Source organism: Amblyomma mixtum, chromosome 8, assembly GCF_055824585.1.
Source record: "Amblyomma mixtum isolate Tamu chromosome 8, ASM5582458v1, whole genome shotgun sequence".
Taxonomy (NCBI): Eukaryota; Metazoa; Arthropoda; class Arachnida; order Ixodida; family Ixodidae; genus Amblyomma; species Amblyomma mixtum.
In genome coordinates this window covers 100308576-100317857 of record NC_143019.1, presented here as the reverse complement: position 1 = coordinate 100317857, position 9282 = coordinate 100308576, and positions in this window count along the sequence as shown.

Genomic DNA, 9282 nt, shown 5'->3' with positions numbered 1-9282 from the left:
CCTGCCCACTGGATCGAGCTGAGCCATGATGCTGTCACGTCGGGACAGAGGAGAGTCAAAGAGATGTGAGAGGCTGCGATGCCACAGTGGTTGGTGCACTCGGCTACTGATCCGTACTTCCCGGGTTCGATCCTGCCGCGGCGGTCGCGTTTCGCTGGAGGTGAAATGGAAAAGCCGACTGTTTGCTGAGAGATGTGAGTGCACATTAAAGATGCCCAGGTTGTCGAAATTATTCCGCAGCCCTCCACTACAGCCCCTCTTTCTTTGTTTCTTCTTTTACTTGTTTCCTCGTCCCTTTCCCTGGGGTCCGGTCCGGGTATGCACAGAGATGTGAAACAGTTACAGGGCTGTTTCCCTACATTGAAACCAATTTGCATTATTTCTGGAGACACTGACGAAAGAGACACGCGTCGCAAAACCGCATCCGCCGGAGCTGCGAATCTTACGGAAGCGAAATAAACCTCGTGATATGAAAAACATGCGCCCATCTACCTGACATCGTGCGCAGGAAAGCTTATGGCGCATGTGGTCCTGAATCACCTCAACGCTTACATGAAAAGAGAAAGACTGCTTCCCGCCACCAATGTCGACTTTCGAGCTGTGTTCCGGACTCATGCTACAGCTAAAAGAGGAAGTACTCAACCCCTGATTTCTCTCATCTTGCGAGAGCAATCCTCGCTCTGGACATTACCAAAGCCTTTGGTAATGTCTACCACTCCTCCGTCCTTCGGCCACTGAGCACTCTAAACGTGGGCTTCCGTACGCATCCGTATTTAGCTGCATTTTTGCTTGAAAGAAATGCCTGCATGCAACTAGGCAAAGCTCAAACTCAAACCTACACGCTCAGAAGTAGAGGCGCCCGCCCAGGGACAGTGCTGCACCCCTTCCTGTAATATTGTCGCGAGTGGAAGAAAAAGACGAGTAGCGATTGCGGCGCGCCGACGACGACGTTGCTGCTGGTGGACCTTCCTGTTTTGTTCTGTGCTCTCTGTCTTCACCCGTTCTCGCCGCCGGCCTGTACGTCAAGCCGTGACATTTGGTGGAGGTGCTGGGTAACGCATCTCATGCAGCGCACCCCGCCTCGTAGTTCGAGCCCCGTCCTAAGTCCTGGCCGTCGAGTTTTCTTGGAGGAGCCCTCGGCAGAAACTGAGACTCGCGCTAGCCGACGTCCGCAAGGCCAAGCGCCGGAATTCGGACTCTTGCCCGAGGGATCGCGGACATCTAGGACAGCCAACGTCACCATGGCGTCCCAGTCACAACAAACCGACCCCGCGATTGCGTCGAGGATCGTCTACGTGCCTGTCACTCCAAGATCTGTCGTCCCGTTCCGTGGCGATGGCCTCGACGATGTTGAAGACTGGGTCCAGCACTATGAAAGAGTAGCTCGACATAACGGGTGGACTCCCGACCAATGCCTGCAGAATCTGTACTTCTCCCTGGAAGCCACAGCAAAGTATTGGTTTGAGAACCATGAGGCTTCTTTAACATCATGGGAGACATGCAAGAGCGAACTGGTGCGCACGTTCGCGAACCAACACCGGCGACAGCAAGCAGAAGATCTGCTCCACGCTCGCATCCAGGGACCCACCGAAAGCGTCAGGAGCTTCGTCGAAGACGTGCTGCGTCTGAGTGCCCGCTCCGACCCGCGGGCTACTGAGGAGAAAAAGGTACGGGCGTTGATGAGGGGTGTCCGGAATGACATCTTTGGAGGCCTCATACGCAATCCTCCGACCACAGTAGCCGGATTTGTCGCCGAAGCTACAAATATCGAGCACGCATTGGCGACAAGAACCAGTCACTTTCAGAGACTGAGCGCCCTTCCTGCCGTCTCAAGTCTTGCCTCGTCTGGCCTGGGCGGAGTTGGTCTAGCCGATGTTCGAGAAATAATTCGCGACGTCATCTGCGAGGAGCTGAAAAAGCTCTTCCCTTCTCCTGAGCAGCCCGCCTCTGTCTCCATCGCGTCGGCCGTTCGCGAGGAACTGCGACACACGCTGGCGCCAGAAGACGTCCCAATTGTAGCTGCAGCCGACCCACCAACTCTGAGCTACGCCGCCGCAGTTCGTCGTCCGCCTCCCGCCCATTGCCAAGTCCAGAGCGCTCCCGATTCTGGCCTTCAACGCCGCGAGTTCCTGCACCCGTCTGATGCCCGCCTGGGACCGCCGAGACGCAGGAAGACCGACATCTGGAGGACTGCGGACCGGCGACCATTGTGTTTTCACTGCGGTGAGCCTGACCACATGTATCGCTCCTGTCCATACCGCGAGCTTGGCCTAAGGGGTTTTAACCGGGCTGATCCGTGCCCCCGCTACGGTGAACAGCCCCGCGACATACAAGACTACCTTCGACGTTCTCCATCACCGGTTATAGCTTCTCCTCGCACCTCCCGGTCGCCGCCACCTCGCCGCCCACCATCCCCTTCTCGCGGGTCTCGCCGTGAGAGCCTTTCGCCACTTCGGGAAAACTGAGTACGGCGACGCCTGGAGGTGGCGTTGCCGGAGTCGCACGAAGTAAAGAACCTCCGCCTACGTTGGAATGTCCCAGCTCGACCGGTGGCATCCTTGGAAGCGCGAATCGTTTTGTAACCTCTAGCAATGTGCACATTCTGATCGACGGACGCGACGTAACGGCGCTTGTGGACACCGGCGCCGATTACTCGGTCTTCAGCGGAAGTTTCTCTCGGCGTCTTCGCAAGGTTACCACCCAGTGGGACGGACCGCCAATACGTACCGCGGGAGGCCACATCGTAAACCCTGTTGGCAAGTGCACTGCCCGCGTCGAGATCCACGGTGAGACGTGCCCCGCCACATTCGTGATATTGGAGAATTGCTCTAAAGATGTTATTCTGGGCATGGATTTTCTCCGTGAATATGGCGCCGTAATCGACATAGGGCAGAACAGGTTGACCCTCCGCGCACGTTCTTCATCGCCAGTACCGCCTCGGGCCACAGGCTTTGCGATGAAAGTTGATGCCGACCATGTCCACTTGCCGCCGTTGTCGACAGTTTTCCTGCCGGTCCGAGCCGATACAACAGCATGTGGAGAAGGCGTTCTGGAAGGCAGTGTCCAGCTGTTACTTACGCGTGGCATTGGTGTTGCGCGAGGGGTCGCAAATGTTCGACGAGGGTGTGCCAACATCTTCGTGACCAACTTCAGGAACGAGCCGCAGCACCTGACAAAAGGGTCAGTTATAGCCCAAATGGAAGAATTTAGCGGCGTTCGTGAAGCTGTTGCGCTGCCTACAGAGGCGGCCCCGCCCGAGTCTCGAGACCCTGCAACGTTGCCCCTGGATATCGACCCCAAACTTGAGCCTTCCCAAACACGTGAACTGCTCTCTCTTTTGCATCGGTACAATAACTGTTTCGCGACGACATCCCGAGTTCGCCAGACACCCGTCGCCAAGCATCGAATTATTGTCGACACCGCAACGCACCCGATTCGTCAGCCGCCGTACCGCGTTTCCTTGAAGGGAAGGGAAACCATACAGGAGCAAGTGCGCGAAATGATAAAGGACGACGTCATCCAACCATCCAACAGTCCGTGGTCCGCACCTGTAGTACTAGTGAAGAAAAAAGACGGGACCCTACGATTTTGCGTCGACTACCGGCGACTCAACAAGGTGACCAAGAAGGACGTGTATCCACTACCACGCATCGACGACACCCTAGACCGTCTTCGTCATGCCCGCTATTTTTCGTCCATCGACTTGAAGAGTGGATACTGGCAAATTGAAGTGGATGAGCGCGACCGCGAAAAGACTGCATTTATAACCCCGGATGGCCTCTACGAGTTTAAGGTGATGCCGTTTGGCCTGTGTACAGCGCCCGCGACATTTCAACGAGTCATGGATACTGTGCTCGCCGGTCTAAAGTGGCAGACATGTCTCGTGTATCTGGATGACGTTGTCATCTTCTCAAGCACTTTCGCAGACCATCTGGTGCGTCTTGAAGCGGTTCTTCAAGCTCTTCTGAACGCCGGACTCACGCTCAAGCCTTCGAAGTGCCGGTTCGCATACAGTGAACTAAAGTTCCTTGGTCACATCGTCAGCCAAGTGGGTGTGAAGCCAGACCCCGAGAAAACGGCCGCCGTCGCATCTTTCCCTCCACCGTCGGACAAGAAGACCGTCAGAAGCTTTCTTGGTCTCTGCGCATACTTCCGACGTTTTGTACGGAACTTTGCCCAGATCGCGGCGCCACTTTACCGCCTGACGAAGGATAACGTTGTCTTTGAGTGGACCGAGGAGCAACAATCAGCATTCCGCCGATTAAAACACGCCCTTGCAACATCCCCCATACTAGGCCATTTTGATCAAGACGCCGACACTGAACTCCACACGGACGCCAGCAACAAAGGACTAGGAGCAGTGCTGGTGCAATTCCAGGACGGCGCTGAGAGGGTTATTGCGTATGCCAGCCGAGCTCTTTCGCAGGCGGAGGGCAATTACTCGACCACTGAGAAAGAGTGCCTCGCTGTCATGTGGGCCATCACCAAATGCCGGCCCTATCTGTACGGTCGCCCTTTTCGTGTCGTCACCGATCACCATTCGCTGTGCTGGCTCGCCAATATTAAGGATCCAGCAGGCCGCCTTGCTCGGTGGAGCCTTCGGCTACAGGAGTACGACGTCACCATCACCTACAAGTCCGGCCGCAAACACCATGATGCTGACTGCTTGTGTCGAGCCCCCGTGGAGCCGGCACCGGGAGGCGAAAATGACGAAGAGGACGGCTTCCTTGGGGCATTGGACATGGCAGATATGGCTGCTCGGCAACGCAGTGATCCTCAGCTTGATCAGCTGATGGCGCACTTGGAAGGCCACGAAGCTGCGGTGCCTCGCATTTTCCAGCGCATACTGCCGACATTCAAGATAATGCATGGTGTATTGTACAAGCAGAACTTCGACAGCAGCCCGAGGTCGTGGCTCCTTGTTGTGCCGGAAGACCTGCGCGCCGAGGTCGCCCAAGCTTGCCATGACGATCCTACAGCTGGTCACCTTGGCTACAGCCGAACACTTTCACGTATTCGAGAACGGTACTACTGGCCGACACTTCCTAAGTACGTCCGTCACTACATAAGAACTTGTCGAGAGTGTCAAAGGCGCAAAACACCGCCCATACGACCAGCTGGCCTTCTCCAACCACTCGAACCACCGCCTGTTCCGTTCCACACTGTCGGAATGGATTTTCTTGGTCCATTTCCAACGTCGCGGTCGGGCAACAGGTACGTTATCATAGCGACGGACTACCTAACACGATACGCGGAGTCCCGAGCACTTCCGTCGGCGACAGCTGTTGAGGCAGCCCAATTTTTTATTGAGTGCATTGTGCTCCGTCACGGTGCCCCTGCCGTTTTGATCACTGACCGGGGTGCCGCGTTTCTGGCCAAGCTCACACAGGAGATCCTCCGTCTCAGCTGCACCAGCCACCGCCGAACTACTGCGTACCATCCGCAAACGAATGGGCTGGCGGAGCGGCTGAACAAGACCATGGCCGACACGATCGCCATGTACGTGGATGTCGCCCACCGCAGTTGGGACGCGGTACTGCCCTACGTTACATTCGCTTATAATACCCCTGTCCAGGAGACGACAGGTATGTCCCCTTTCCAGCTGGTACATGGAAGACAGGTCACCACGATGCTTGACGCTATGCTACCGCACGAGCCACCTGTCGACGTCGCCGATGATGCCCGACTAGTCTGCGAGCGCGCAGAAGAAGCTCGACAACTCGCCAGACTCCGTACCCAACATCAACAACATGCCGACGCTCGTCGGTACAATCTCCGTCGACGCGACGTCCATTTTTACCCTGGAGACAAGGTCTGGGTGTGAACACCGGTGCGCCGTCGAGGTCTCTCCGAAAAACTCATGAAGCGCTACTTCGGCCCGTATACAGTTGTTCGCCGCCTCGGTGAACTTAATTACGAGGTGCTGCCCGAAGGAACCCGACCGTCATCACGTCGTTCACCCCGCCCTGAAATAGTGCACGTAGTGCGGCTTAAACCGTATTACGCGCGATGATCGCCTGGACCCGAACTGATTTTACCACTCCCTTTTACACTGGCCAGCAGGAGTTGCTGGGCGCGTGTGTGGTTTTCCTTCGTGTGCTCTTGCTTCCGTGCTAGCATCGGGACGATGCTTCTTTATAGGGGGAGGTAGTGTCGCGAGTGGAAGAAAAAGACGAGTAGCGATTGCGGCGCGCCGACGACGACGTTGCTGCTGGTGGACCTGCCTGTTTTGTTCTGTGCTCTCTGTCTTCACCCGTTCTCGCCGCCGGCCTGTACGTCAAGCCGTGACAATATATCACCCTCTTTTCACTAACACGCAAATTGGCAGCCATCCCGGCGCTCTGCACTCCCTGTACACCGACGACATTACAATCTGGACTACCACATGTAGGCACGGTGACATAGAATCGTATCTGCTGGAATCGCCCGAAGTTGTAACCTCGCACACCCAAAGTAAAGCCCTCAGGTCTTCGCCATCCGAATTGGTACTTTTTTATTTATTTTTTATTTATACAGAATACCCCTAAAGGCCCTCGAGAGGGTACTACATAGGGGTGGGGGGGGAGCACAGGCAATTGAAGAGAATAAAAAAAACCACAAATATAAAACAAACAACAAAAGCACAAATAAGACACTTTGGATGACATAAGTAAGCAAAAGGATCAATCAAAAGCACAAATAAGACACTTTGCATGACATAAGTAAGCAAAAGAATCAAAAGAATGGCAGCGCGGCAAAGAACGAAGATTACTGCAGTATTAAAATTATACAAACAGAACACTAATACAATGAATCTTTTTAGTGACAAACCCTGCAAAAAAGGAAGCCATGAATAAATAAAATAACAATGTATTGCGAAGAGTTGAGCAGTAGTTATTGAAGATATAAGTTTAAAATATTGTGACAAAGACGAAGCTGGCAGTGGCGCGGGACGGAGCGCCCGTGCTAGGCCAGCGGCCATTAAATCACCTCATAGCCATCGTTCACCACGCCTCATTCTTCGGCTGGCCGCCACGTAACATTTGGTGTCAGGTGCTGGGGTCCCTTCATCGCCATCCTGGTCCCGGAGCTTCGGTGTCCTGCGCCTGCCGTGGACGTCGGCGGTGAGTACCTGGTCCGCGCCGCCCGGCCGTGCCCCAGCCCGCCGGACCTGAACCGACCTCGCCGCTCACCCCAGCCCCGTCCCCCGCCCGGACCACACGACACGACGACCCAAGACCCCACCGACCCGAGACCCGACCGACCTGAGACCCGACCGACCCGAGACCCGACCGACCCGAGACCTAAGACCCACAAGCGAAGACACCGCCCCCCCCCCCCCCCCCCTGCCCCTGCCGTCCGGTGCGTCCACGGACCTCGGTCGTCAGCTCCTGGCACCCTCCGGCCCGAATGCTTCGTGGACCGGGACTCATTCTCTCATCTTTCTCATCGTGGCGGCCAGCACTGCACCATCTTCTACATATTGTTCGATCCTTCAGTCAAGACCATCGCCATTTCGCCGTCTGTTCGTCACCGATCGAGACGATCGCTCGGAGGACCCGGGTAGTGTGACGAAGACGAAGCTGGCAGTGGCGCGGGACGGAGCGCCCGTGCTAGGCCAGCGGCCATTAAATCATCTCATAGCCATCGTTCACCACGCCTCATTCTTCGGCTGGCCGCCACGTAACAATATTTATCAGGATCAGTGGTGGTTGCGATATGTGAAGGCAGAGTGTTCCAGTCAGATATTATGCGTGGTAAGAATGAATGCGCATAGATAAATGTTCTGCACGTGAAACTTCTAACTTTAAAGGGATGATCGCGGCGGTCAAAAATCGAAGGAGGCAATGAAAAAAAGTCGTTATGAAGTGATGGATGATGATAAAGTTTATGAAAAAGTGATAGTCGTGCAATTTTACGGCGGAGACATAAATCCTGGAGACCTGCGCGTTCCTTTAAGGCTGTGATGCTGGTGTTACGTGAATAATTGGAGTAAATAAAACGAACGGCGCGGTTCTGCAATGATTCAATGTTATTTATTAGGTAAGATTGGTAAGGGTCCCAAATAGCCGAGGCATATTCAATTTTAGGTCGAATTAGAGTGGTATAGGCATGAGCACGCAGGTGAGGAGGAGCATGCTTTAGGCTATGTTTTAAGAGACCTAATGACCGATTAGCAGATGCAAGCATAAGGTTAATATGGTGGTTCTATGCTAAGTCTGAATGAAGGTGAAGTCCTGAGTACTTATACGTGGTGACTAAGCTATTATTTAAGGAGTATGCTGTTTGAATTCGAGACATTCGGTTAGTAAAAGACATCAATTTAGTTTTTGAATGATTAAGTTGCAAAAGCCAGGTTGAGCACCATGCTGTTACTGAATCCAGGTCAGATTGAAGGGATTGGCAATCGGTGTTAGAATAAATTTTGCGATAAATTACACAATCATGAGCAAAAAGTCTGATATGGGAAGAAATGGAATCCGGTAAATCGTTGATAAATATTAGGAAAAGTAAGGGGCCAAGCACACTTCCTTGTGGGACGCCAGAGAGTGTACTTGGCTGAAAGACGAATTGTGGTTATTGACAGTTGTAAATTGAGACCTGGAAAAGAGAAAATCTTTAACCCATGCAATGACAAGAGGGTGAATATTAAGCAGTGCTAGTTTCATTAATAACCGGTTGTGAGGTACTCTGTCGAAAGCTTTAGAAAAATCAAGAAATATGGAGTCTACTTGAATGCCAGCATCAATCGATGAATGTATGTCTTGAATGAATCCGGCAAGTTGCGTTTCGCATGAGTAGCCTTTACGGAACCCATGTTGATATTTAAAAATAATGTCATGTTCTTCAAGATAGTTAATTACCTGTGAGTGAAATACGTGTTCAAGAAGTTTGCAAACAGTGCTAGTTAATGAAATGGGTCGGTAATTTATTGGTGAGGAACGATCGCCAGACTTGAAAATTGGCACAAATTGAGCTAAGCGCCAATCCAGCGGAATCACACCTGATGATAGAGATTGTGAAAAAATAGCGGACAAGATGCGATGAATACTATCAGATGAATTTTTGAGTATTTTGTTATTAAAGCCAAGGTGATCTGATGCTGATGTTGTTTTAAGCTTCCCTAGTAAGGATAAGATACCGGTCTCACTGATACATATTTCGGACATTGATATATTAGAAGTGCTGACAGAAATAGGAGGTAGAGGGAGATTTTCACTGGTAAAAACGGATGTGAATGCGTTATTGAAAAGTTCGGCGCATTCGGCCACTGGAACACTGCTGCCTTCCGCGTTGGTAAGA